The following is a 13,701-nucleotide window of genomic DNA, read 5'->3' on the forward strand; positions in this document are numbered from 1 at the left end:
AAAGGTCAAAGTCTAAAATCAGTTCAATTAAGTCCCACAGACAGTTGTTTCACATTTTAAAGCGACGCAACCCAGTAATATCAGAAAAATATCGCTAAATGCGTGTTGGTACGAATATGTGACGCAACCGTTGTAACTCAAACGAGCTGATTCCGTTAGAAAGTCAATGAAATATAGTTTTTGAAACTGTCTATATTTCTTTGGCGGGTGTTAACGGCTAGGATTGGTCCCACAGTAAAAAATGACTTATTTATCTATTTTTAAAATAAAGCGCTACCATAGCGCCAAGTGTAATCACGGATTTCCAGCAGGTCAAACTAAGAAGAATGTTATTTCTTGGAGTCCAATTGTCTCATTTATCACATTTATAAGGTCAAAGTCTAAAATCAGTTCAATTAAGGCCCACAGTCAATCGTTTCACTGTTAATAGCGATGCAACCTAGTAATATCAGAATCATATCGCTAAATGCATGTTGGTACGAATGTGTGACGCAACCGTTGTAACTCAAACGGGCTGATACCGATAGAAAGTCAATGAAATGTAGTTTTTGAAACTGTCTCTATTTCTTCAGCACGCTAGCGATTAGGATTGGTCCCACAGTACAAAATGACTTATTTATCTACTTTTTTGAATAAAGCAATATCACAGCGTCCAGTATAATTGCTAAGTTACAGCAATCATTTCATATTAAGAAGAACGTTACTTCTTTGAGTCCAGTTGTCTAATTATAACATTTAAAAGGTCAAAGTCTAAAATCAGTTCAATTAAGTCCCACAGACAATTGTTTCACACTTAAAAGCGACGCAACCTACTAATATCAGAAACATATCGCTAAATGCATGTTGGTACGAATATGTGACGCAATCGTTGTAATTTATCCGGACTGATACCGATAGAAAATCAATGAATTTTAGTTTTTGAAACTGTCTCTATTTCTTCAGCGCGCGGTAGCTGTTAGGATTGGACCCACAGTACAAAATGACTTATTTATCTACTTTTTTGAATAAAGCAATACCACAGCGTCCAGTATAATTGCTGAGTTAAAGCAATCATTTCATATTAAGAAGAACGTTACTTCTTGGAGTCCAGTTGCCTCATTATAACATTTAAAAGGTCAAAGTCTAAAATCAGTTCAATTAAGTCCCACAGACAGTTGTTTCACATTTTAAAGCGACGCAACCTAGTAATATCAGAAAAATATCGCTAAATGCGTGTTGGTACGAATATGTGACGCAACCGTTGTAACTCGAACGAGCTGATTCCGTTAGAAAGTCAATGAAACATAGTTTTTGAAACTGTCTCCATTTTGTGAGCGCGTGTTAACGGCTAGGATTGGTCCCACAGTAAAAAATGAATTTTTTATCTACATTTTTAAATAAAGCGCTACCACAGCTCCCTGTGTAATCGCTGAGTTCCAGCAATCATGTCAAACTAAGAAAAATGTTATTTCTTGGGGTCCAATTGTCTCAATTTAACATTAATAAGGTCAAAGTCCAAAATCAGTTCAATAAATCTCACAGTCAATCGTTTCACTGTTAAAAGCGATGAAACCTAATAATATCAGAAAAATATCGCTAAATGCATGTTGGCACGAATATGTGACGCAATCGATGTAATTTATACGGACTGATACCGTTAGAAAGTCAATGAAATATAATTTTTGAAACTGTTTCTATTTTTTGAGCGCGTGCTAACGGCTAGGATTGGTCCCACAGTAAAAAATGATTTTTTTATCTACATTTTTAAATAAAGCGCTACCAGAGCGCCCAGTGTAATTGCTTAGTTCCAGCAATCATGTCAAATTAAGGAGAATGTTATTTTTTGGAGTCCAATTGTCTCATTATAACATTAATAAGGTCACAGTCCAAAATCAGTTCAATAAAGCCCTACAGTCAATTGTTTCACTGTTAGAAGCGATGAAACCTAGTAATGTCAGAAAAACATCGCTAAATGCATGTCGGTACGAATATGTGACGAAACCTTTGTAATTCTACGGGCTGATACCGTTAGAAAGTCAATGAAATATAGTTTTTGAAACTGTCTCTATTTCTTGAGCGCGTGCTAACAGCTAGGATGGTCCCGCAATAAAAAATTAATTTTTTATCTACATTTTTAAATAAAGGGCTACCACAGTTCCAGTGTAATCGCTGAGTTCAAGAAATCATGTAAAACTAAAAAGAATGTCATTTCTTGGATTTCGATTGTCTCATTTATGACATTTATCAGGCAAAAACCCAAAGCAGGTCAATTAAGTCCCACAGTCAATCATTTCACTGTTAAAAGCGACGAAACCTAGTAATATCAGAAAAATATCGCTAAATGCATGTTGGTACGAATATCTGACGCAACCGTCGTAACTCACACGGACTGATACCGTTAGAAAGTCAATTAAATGTAGTTTTTAAAACTGTCTCTATTTCTTTGGCGCGTGCTAACGGCTAGGATTGGTCCCACAGTAAAAAATGAATTTTTTATCTACATTTTTAAATAAAGCGCTACCACAGCTCCCAGTTGAATCGCTGAGTTTCAGCAATCATGTCAAACTAAGAAAAATGTTATTTCTTGGAGTCCAATTGTCTCATTTATCACATTTATAAGGTCAAAGTCCAAAATCAGTTCAATAAAGTCTCACAGTCAATCGTTTCACTGTTAAAAGCGATGAAACCTAATAATATCAGAAAAATATCGCTAAATGCATGTTGGTACGAATATGTGACGCAATCGATGTAATTTATACGGACTGATACCGTTAGAAAGTCAATGAAATATAATTTTTGAAACTGTCTCTATTTTTTGAGCGCGTGCTAACGGCTAGGATTGGTCCCACAGTAAAAAATGATTTTTTTATCTACATTTTTAAATAAAGCGCTACCAGAGCTCCCTGTGTAATCGCTGAGTTCCAGCAATCATGTCAAACTAAGAAAAATGTTATTTCTTGGAGTCCAATTGTCTCAATTTAACATTAATAAGGTCAAAGTCCAAAATCAGTTCAATAAAGTCTCACAGTCAATCGTTTCACTGTTAAAAGCGATGAAACCTAATAATATCAGAAAAATATCGCTAAATGCATGTTGGTACGAATATGTGACGCAATCGATGTAATTTATACGGACTGATACCGTTAGAAAGTCAATGAAATATAATTTTTGAAACTGTCTCTATTTTTTGAGCGCGTGGTAACGGCTAGGGTTGGTCCCACAGTAAAAAATGATTTTTTTATCTACATTTTTAAATAAAGCGCTACCAGAGCGCCCAGTGTAATTGCTTAGTTCCAGCAATCATGTCAAATTAAGAAGAATGTTATTTTTTGGAGTCCAATTGTCTCATTATAACATTAATAAGGTCACAGTCCAAAATCAGTTCAATAAAGCCCTACAGTCAATTGTTTCACTGTTTCAAGCGATGAAACCTAGTAATGTCAGAAAAACATCGCTAAATGCATGTCGGTACGAATATGTGACGCAACCGTTGTAACTCAAACGGACTGATACCGTTAAAAAGTCAATGCAATATAGTTTTTGAAACTGTCTCTATTTCTTTAGCGCCTGCTAACGGCTACGGTTGGTCCCACAGTAAAAAATGCTTATTTATCTAAATATTTAAATGAAGCGCTACCACAGCGCCCAGTGTATTCGCTGAATTCCAGCAATGTTGCCAAATTAAGAAGAATCGTATTTATTGGAGTCCAATTGTCTCATATATCACATTTATAAGGTCAAAGTCTAAAATCAGTTCAATTAAGGCCCACAGTCAATCGTTTCACTGTTAATAGCAATGCAACCTAGTAATATCAGAATCATATCGCTAAATGCATGTTGGTACGAATGTGTGACGCAACCGTTGTAACTCAAACGGGCTGATACCGATAGAAAGTCAATGAAATGTAGTTTTTGAAACTGTCTCTATTTCTTCAGCGCGCTAGCGGTTAGGATTGGTCCCACAGTACAAAATGACTTATTTATCTACTTTTTTGAATAAAGCAATATCACAGCGTCCAGTATAATTGCTAAGTTACAGCAATCATTTCATATTAAGAAGAACGTTACTTCTTTGAGTCCAGTTGTCTAGTTATAACATTTAAAAGGTCAAAGTCTAAAATCAGTTCAATTAAGTCCCACAGACAATTGTTTCACATTTAAAAGCGACGCAACCTAGTAATATCAGAAACATATCGCTAAATGCATGTTGGTACGAATATGTGACGCAATCGTTGTAATTTATCCGGACTGATACCGATAGAAAATCAATGAATTGTAGTTTTTGAAACTGTCTCTATTTCTTCAGCGCGCGGTAGCTGTTAGGATTGGACCCACAGTACAAAATGACTTATTTATCTACTTTTTAGAATAAAGCAATACCACAGCGTCCAGTATAATTGCTGAGTTAAAGCAATCATTTCATATTAAGAAGAACGTTACTTCTTGGAGTCCAGTTGCCTCATTATAACATTTAAAAGGTCAAAGTCTAAAATCAGTTCAATTAAGTCCCACAGACAGTTGTTTCACATTTTAAAGCGACGCAACCCAGTAATATCAGAAAAATATCGCTAAATGCGTGTTGGTACGAATATGTGACGCAACCGTTGTAACTCAAACGAGCTGATTCCGTTAGAAAGTCAATGAAATATAGTTTTTGAAACTGTCTATATTTCTTTGGCGGGTGTTAACGGCTAGGATTGGTCCCACAGTAAAAAATGACTTATTTATCTATTTTTAAAATAAAGCGCTTCCATAGCGCCAAGTGTAATCACGGATTTCCAGCAGGTCAAACTAAGAAGAATGTTATTTCTTGGAGTCCAATTGTCTCATTTATCACATTTATAAGGTCAAAGTCTAAAATCAGTTCAATTAAGGCCCACAGTCAATCGTTTCACTGTTAATAGCGATGCAACCTAGTAATATCAGAATCATATCGCTAAATGCATGTTGGTACGAATGTGTGACGCAACCGTTGTAACTCAAACGGGCTGATACTGATAGAAAGTCAATGAAATGTAGTTTTTGAAACTGTCTCTATTTCTTCAGCGCGCTAGCGATTAGGATTGGTCCCACAGTACAAAATGACTTATTTATCTACTTTTTTGAATAAAGCAATATCACAGCGTCCAGTATAATTGCTAAGTTACAGCAATCATTTCATATTAAGAAGAACGTTACTTCTTTGAGTCCAGTTGTCTAATTATAACATTTAAAAGGTCAAAGTCTAAAATCAGTTCAATTAAGTCCCACAGACAATTGTTTCACACTTAAAAGCGACGCAACCTACTAATATCAGAAACATATCGCTAAATGCATGTTGGTACGAATATGTGACGCAATCGTTGTAATTTATCCGGACTGATACCGATAGAAAATCAATGAATTTTAGTTTTTGAAACTGTCTCTATTTCTTCAGCGCGCGGTAGCTGTTAGGATTGGACCCACAGTACAAAATGACTTATTTATCTACTTTTTTGAATAAAGCAATACCACAGCGTCCAGTATAATTGCTGAGTTAAAGCAATCATTTCATATTAAGAAGAACGTTACTTCTTGGAGTCCAGTTGCCTCATTATAACATTTAAAAGGTCAAAGTCTAAAATCAGTTCAATTAAGTCCCACAGACAGTTGTTTCACATTTTAAAGCGACGCAACCTAGTAATATCAGAAAAATATCGCTAAATGCGTGTTGGTACGAATATGTGACGCAACCGTTGTAACTCGAACGAGCTGATTCCGTTAGAAAGTCAATGAAACATAGTTTTTGAAACTGTCTCTATTTTGTGAGCGCGTGTTAACGGCTAGGATTGGTCCCACAATAAAAAATGAGTTTCCTATCTACATTTTTAAATAACGCGCTACCACAGCAACCAGTTTAATCGCTGAGTTCCAACCATCATGTCAAACTTAGAAAAATGTTATTTCTTGGTGTCCAATTGTCTCTTTTATCACATTTATAAGGTCAGAGTCAAAAATCAGTTCAGTCCCACAGTCAATCGTTTCACTGTTAAAAGCGTAAAACCTAGTAATATCAGAAAATTATCGCTAAATCCATGTTGGTACGAATATGTGACGCAACCGTCGTAACTCACACGGACTGATACCGTGAGAAAGTCAATTAAATGTATTTTTTGAAACTGTCTCTATTTTTGGAGCGCGTGTTAACGGCTAGGATTGGCCCCACAGCAAAAAATGAATTTTTTATCTACATTTTCAAATAAAGCGCTACCAGAGTGCCCAGTGTAACCGCTTAGTTCCAGCAATCATGTCAAATTAAGAAGAATGTTATTTTTTGGAGTCCAATTGTCTCATTTATCACATTTATAAGGTCAAAGTCTAAAATCATTTCAATTAAGTCCCACAGTCAATTGTTTCACAGTTAAAAGCGACGCAACCTAGTAATATCAGAATCATATCATTAAACAGATGTTGGTACGAATATGTGACGCAATCGTTGTAATTCATACGGACTGATACCGTTAGAAAGTCAATGAAATATAGTTTTTGAAACTGTCTCTATTTTCTTCAGCGTGCTAACGGCAAGGATTGGTCCCACAGTAAAAAATGTTTTTTTTATTTACACTTTTGAATAAAGCGCTACCACAGCTCCCAGTTTAATCACTGAGTTCCAGCAATCATGTCAAACTAAGAAAAATGTTTTTTCTTGGAGTCCAATTGTCTCATTTATCACATTTATAAGGTCAAAGTCTAAAATCAGGTCAATTAAGTCCCACAGTCATATGTTTCACAGTTAAAAGCGACGGAACCTAATAATATCAGAAACATATCGCTAAACAGATGTTGGTACGAATATGGGACGCAATCTTTGTAATTCTACGGACTGATACCGTTAGAAAGTCAATGGAATATAGTTTTTGAAACTGTGTCTAGTTCTTGAGCGCGTGCTAACGGCTAGGATTGGTCCCACAGTAAAAAATGAATTTTTTATCTACATTTTTAAATAAAGCGCTACCACACCTCCCTGTGTAATCGCTGAGTTCCAGCAATCTTGTCAAACTAGGAAAAATGTTATTTCCTGGAGTCCAATTGTCTCTTTTATCACATTTATGAGGTCAAAGTCCAAAATCAGTTCAATAAAGTCCCACAGTCAATCGTTTCACTGTTAAAAGCGATGAAACCTAATAATATCAGAAAAATATCGCTAAATGCATGTTGGTACGAATATGTGACGCAATCGATGTAATTTATACGGACTGATACAGTTAGAATGTCAATGAAATATAGTTGTTGAAACTGTCGCTATTTTTTGAGCCCGTGCTAACGGCTACGGTTGGTCCCACAGTAAAAAATGACTTTTTTATCTAAATATTTAAATGAAGCGCTACCACAGCGCCCAGTGTAATCGCGGAATTCCAGCAATGTTGCCAAATTAAGAAGAATCGTATTTATTGGAGTCCAATTGTCTCATTTATCACATTTATAAGGTCAAAGTCTAAAATCATTTCAATTAAGGCCCACAGTCAATCGTTTCACTGTTAATAGCGATGGAACCTAGTAATATCAGAATCATATCGCTAAATGCATGTTGGTACGAATGTGTGACGCAACCGTTGTAACTCAAACGGGCTGATACCGATAGAAAGTCAATGAAATGTAGTTTTTGAAACTGTCTCTATTTCTTCAGCGCGCTAGCGGTTAGGATTGGTCCCACAGTACAAAATGACTTATTTATCTACTTTTTTGAATAAAGCAATACCACAGCATCCAGTATAATTGCTGAGTTACAGCAACCATTTCATATTAAGAAGAACGTTACTTCTTTGAGTCCAGTTGTCTAATTATAACACTTAAAAGGTCAAAGTCTAAAATCAGGTCAATTAAGTCCCACAGTCATATGTTTCACTGTTAAAAGCGACGGAACCTAATAATATTAGAAACATATCGCTAAACAGATGTTGGTACGAATATGTGACGCAATCTTTGTAATTCTACGGACTGATACCGTTAGAAAGTCAATGAAATATAGTTTTTGAAACTGTCTCTATTTCTTGAGCGCGTGCTAACAGCTAGCATTGGTCCCACAATAAAAAATTAATTTTTTATCTACATTTTTTAATAAAGCGCTACCACAGTTCCCAGTGTAATCGCTGAGTTCAAGAAATCATGTGAAACTAAAAAGAATGTTATTTCTTGGTGTTCAATTGTCTCATTTATGACATTTATCAGGCAAAAACCCAAAGCAGGTCAATTAAGTCCCACAGTCAATCATTTTACTGTTAAAAGCGATGAAACCTAGTAATATCAGAAAAATATCGCTAAATGCATGTTGGTACGAATATGTGACGCAACCGTCGTAACTCACACGGACTGATACCGTTAGAAAGTCAATTAAATGTAGTTTTTGAAACTGTCTCTATTTCTTTGGTGCGTGCTAACGGCTAGGATTGGTCCCACAGTAAGAAATGAATTTTTTATCTACATTTTCAAATAAAGCGCTACCAGAGCGCCCAGTGTAATCGCTTAGTTCCAGCAATCATGTCAAATTAAGAAGAATGTTCTTTTTTGGAGTCCAATTGTCTCATTTATCACATTTATAAGGTCAAAGTCCAAAATCAGTTCAATTAAGTCCCACAGTCAATTGTTTCACAGTTAAAAGCGACGCAACCTAGTAATATCAGAATCATATCGCTAAACAGATGTTGCTACGAATATGTGACGCAATCGTTGTAATTCATACGGACTGATACCGTTAGAAAGTCAATGAAATTTAGTTTTTGAAACTGTCTCTATTTTCTTCAGCGTGCTAACGGCAAGGATTGGTCCCACAGTACAAAATTTTTTTTTATTTACATTTTTGAATAAAGCGCTACCACAGCTCCCAGTTTAATCACTGAGTTCCAGCAATCATGTCAAACTAAGAAAAATGTTATTTCTTGGAGTCCAATTGTCTCATTTATCACATTTATAAGGTCAAAGTCTAAAATCAGGTCAATTAAGTCCCACAGTCATATGTTTCACTGTTAAAAGCGACGGAACCTAATAATATTAGAAACATATCGCTAAACAGATGTTGGTACGAATATGTGACGCAATCTTTGTAATTCTACGGACTGATACCGTTAGAAAGTCAATGAAATATAGTTTTTGAAACTGTCTCTATTTCTTGAGCGCGTGCTAACAGCTAGCATTGGTCCCACAATAAAAAATTAATTTTTTATCTACATTTTTTAATAAAGCGCTACCACAGTTCCCAGTGTAATCGCTGAGTTCAAGAAATCATGTGAAACTAAAAAGAATGTTATTTCTTGGTGTTCAATTGTCTCATTTATGACATTTATAAGGTCAAAGTCAAAAATCAGTTCAATAAAGTCCTACAGTCAATCGTTTCACTGTTAAAAGCGTAAAACCTAATAATATCAGAAAAATATCGCTAAATCCATGTTGGTACAAATATGTGACGCAACTGTCGTAACTCAAACGGACTGATACCGTTAGAAAGTCAATGAAATTTAGTTTTTGAAACTGTCTCTATTTTCTTCAGCGTGCTAACGGCAAGGATTGGTCCCACAGTACAAAATTTTTTTTTATTTACATTTTTGAATAAAGCGCTACCACAGCTCCCAGTTTAATCACTGAGTTCCAGCAATCATGTCAAACTAAGAAAAATGTTATTTCTTGGAGTCCAATTGTCTCATTTATCACATTTATAAGGTCAAAGTCTAAAATCAGGTCAATTAAGTCCCACAGTCATATGTTTCACTGTTAAAAGCGACGGAACCTAATAATATTAGAAACATATCGCTAAACAGATGTTGGTACGAATATGTGACGCAATCTTTGTAATTCTACGGACTGATACCGTTAGAAAGTCAATGAAATATAGTTTTTGAAACTGTCTCTATTTCTTGAGCGCGTGCTAACAGCTAGGATTGGTCCCACAATAAAAAATTAATTTTTTATCTACATTTTTTAATAAAGCGCTACCACAGTTCCCAGTGTAATCGCTGAGTTCAAGAAATCATGTGAAACTAAAAAGAATGTTATTTCTTGGAGTTTATTTGTCTCATTTATTACATTTATCAGGCAAAAACCCAAAGCAGGTCAATTAAGTCCCACAGTCAATCATTTTACTGTTAAAAGCGATGAAACCTAGTAATATCAGAAAAATATCGCTAAATGCATGTTGGTACGAATATGTGACGCAACCGTTGTAACTCACACGGACTGATACCGTTAGAAAGTCAATTAAATGTAGTTTTTGAAACTGTCTCTATTTCTTTGGCGCGTGCTAACGGCTAGGATTGGTCCCACAGTAAGAAATAAATTTTTTATCTACATTTTTAAATAAAGCGCTACCACAGCTCCCAGTGTAATCGCTGAGTTCCAGCAATCATGTCAAACTAAGAAAAATGTTATTTCTTGGAGTCCAATTGTCTCTTTTATCACATTTATAAGGTCAAAGTCAAAAATCAGTTCAATAAAGTCCTACAGTCAATCGTTTCACTGTTAAAAGCGTAAAACCTAATAATATCAGAAAAATATCGCTAAATCCATGTTGGTACAAATATGTGACGCAACTGTCGTAACTCAAACGGACTGATACCGTTAGAAAGTCAATTAAATGTATTTTTTGAAACTGTCTCTATTTTTGGAGCGCGTGTTAACGGCTAGGATTGGCCCCACAGTAAAAAAATGAATTTTTTATCTACATTTTCAAATAAAGCGCTACCAGAGCGCCCAGTGTAATCGCTTAGTTCCAGCAATCATGTCAAATTAAGAAGAATGTTATTTCTTGAAGTCCAATTGTCTCATTTATCACATTTATAAGGTCAAAGTCTAAAATCAGGTCAATTAAGTCCCACAGTCATATGTTTCACTGTTAAAAGCGACGGAACCTAATAATATTAGAAACATATCGCTAAACAGATGTTGGTACGAATATGTGATGCAATCTTTGTAATTCTACGGACTGATACCGTTAGAAAGTCAATGAAATATAGTTTTTGAAACTGTCTCTATTTCTTGAGCGCGTGCTAACAGCTAGGATTGGTCCCACAATAAAAAATTAATTTTTTATCTACATTTTTTAATAAAGCGCTACCACAGTTCCCAGTGTAATCGCTGAGTTCAAGAAATCATGTGAAACTAAAAAGAATGTTATTTCTTGGAGTTCAATTGTCTCATTTATGACATTTATCAGGCAAAAACCCAAAGCAGGTCAATTAAGTCCCACAGTCAATCATTTTACTGTTAAAAGCGATGAAACCTAGTAATATCAGAAACATATCGCTAAATGCATGTTGGTACGAAAATGTGACACAATCGATGTAATTTATACGGACTGATACCGTTAGAATCTCAATGAAATATAGTTTTTGAAACTGTGTCTATTTTTTGAGCGCGTGCTAACGGCTACGGTTGCTCCCACAGATAAAAATGATTTATTTATCTAAATATTTAAATGAAGCGCTACCACAGCGCCCAGTGTAATCGTTAAATTCCAGCAATGTTGCCAAATTAAGAAGAATCGTATTTATTGGAGTCCAATTGTCTCATTTATCACATTTATAAGGTCAAAGTCTAAAATCAGTTCAATTAAGGCCCACAGTCAATCGTTTCACTGTTAATAGCGATGCAACCTAGTAATATCAGAATCATATCGCTAAATGCATGTTGGTACGAATGTGTGACGCAACCGTTGTAACTCAAACGGGCTGATACCGATAGAAAGTCAATGAAATGTAGTTTTTGAAACTGTCTCTATTTCTTCAGCGCGCTAGCGTTTAGGATTGGTCCCACAGTACAAAATGACTTATTTATCTACTTTTTTGAATAAAGCAACACCACAGCGTCCAGTATAATTGCTGAGTCACAGCAATCATTTCATATTAAGAAGAACGTTACTTTGTTGAGTCCAGTTGTCTAATTATAACATTTAAAAGGTCAAAGTCTAAAATCAGTTCAATTAAGTCCCACAGACAATTGTTTCACATTTAAAAGCGACGCAACCTAGTAATATCAGAAACATGTCGCTAAATAGATGTTGGTACGACTATGTGACGCAATCGTTGTAGTTAATCCGGACTGATACCGTTAGAAAGTCAATGAAATATAGTTTTTGAAACTGTCTCTATTTCTTTGGCGTGTGCTAACGGCTAGGATTGGTCCCACAGTAAAAAATGACATATTTATCTAAATATTTAAATGAAGCGCTACCACAGCGCCCAGTGTAATCGCTGAATTCCAGCAATCTTGCCAAATTAAAAGGAATTTTATTTCTTGGAGTCCAATTGTCTCATTTATCACATTTATAAGGTCAAAGTCTAAAATCAGTTCAATTAAGACCCACAGTCAATCGTTTCACTGTTAATAGCGATGCAACCTAGTAATATCAGAATCATATCGCTAAATGCATGTTGGTACGAATATGCGACGCAATCGTTGTAATTTATCCGGACTGATACCGATAGAAAATCAATGAAATGTAGTTCTTGAAACTGTCTCTATTTCTTCAGCGCGCGGTAGAGGTTAGGATTGGACCCACAGTACAAAATGACTTATTTATCTACTTTTTTGAATAAAGCAATACCACAGCGTCCAGTATAATTGCTGAGTTACAGCAATCATTTCATATTAAGAAGAACGTTACTTCTTTGAGTCCAATTGTCTCTTTTATAACATTTATAAGGTCAAAGTCCAAAATCAGTTCAATTAAGTCCCACAGTCAATGGTTTCACTGTTAAAAGCGATGCAACCTAGTAATATCAGAAACATATCGCTAAATAGATGTTGGTACGAATATGTGACGCAATCGTTGTAGTTTATCCGGACTGATACCGTTAGAAAGTCAATGAAATATAGTTTTTGAAACTTTCTCTATTTCTTTGGCGTGTGCTAACGGCTAGGATTGGTCACACAGTAAAAAGTGACTTATTTATCTACATTTTTAAATAAAGCGCTACCAGAGCGCCCAGTGTAATTGCTTAGTTCCAGCAATCATGTCAAATTAAGAAGAATGTTATTTTTTGGAGTCCAATTGTCTCATTATCACCTTTATAAGGTCAAAGTCTAAAATCAGTTCAATTAAGTCCCACAGTCAATTGTTTCACAGTTAAAAGCGACGCAACCTAGTAATATCAGAATCACATCGCTAAACAGATGTTGGTACGAATATGTGACGCAATCTTTGTAATTCATACGGACTGATACCGTTAGAAAGTCAATGAAATATAGTTTTTGAAACTGTCTCTATTTTCTTCAGAGTGCTAACGGCAAGGATTGGTCCCACAGTAAAAAATGTTTTTTTTATTTACATTTTTGAATATAGCGCTACCACAGCTCCCAGTTTAATCAGCGAGTTCCAGCAATCATGTCAAACTAAGAAAAATGTTATTTCTTGAAGTCCAATTGTCTCATTTATCACATTTATAAGGTCAAAGTCTAAAATCAGGTCAATTAAGTCCCACAGTCATATGTTTCACTGTTAAAAGCGACGGAACCTAATAATATTAGAAACATATCGCTAAACAGATGTTGGTACGAATATGTGACGCAATCTTTGTAATTCTACGGACTGATACCGTTAGAAAGTCAATGAAATATAGTTTTTGAAACTGTCTCTATTTTTTGAGCTCGTGCTAACGGCTACGGTTGCTCCCACAGTTAAAAGTGATTTATTTATCTAAATATTTAAATGAAGCGCTACCACAGCGCCCAGTGTAATCGTTAAATTCCAGCAATGTTGCCAAATTAAGAAGAATC

This window comes from Hydractinia symbiolongicarpus, chromosome 5 (assembly GCF_029227915.1).
Source record: "Hydractinia symbiolongicarpus strain clone_291-10 chromosome 5, HSymV2.1, whole genome shotgun sequence".
Classification (NCBI taxonomy): Eukaryota; Metazoa; Cnidaria; class Hydrozoa; order Anthoathecata; family Hydractiniidae; genus Hydractinia; species Hydractinia symbiolongicarpus.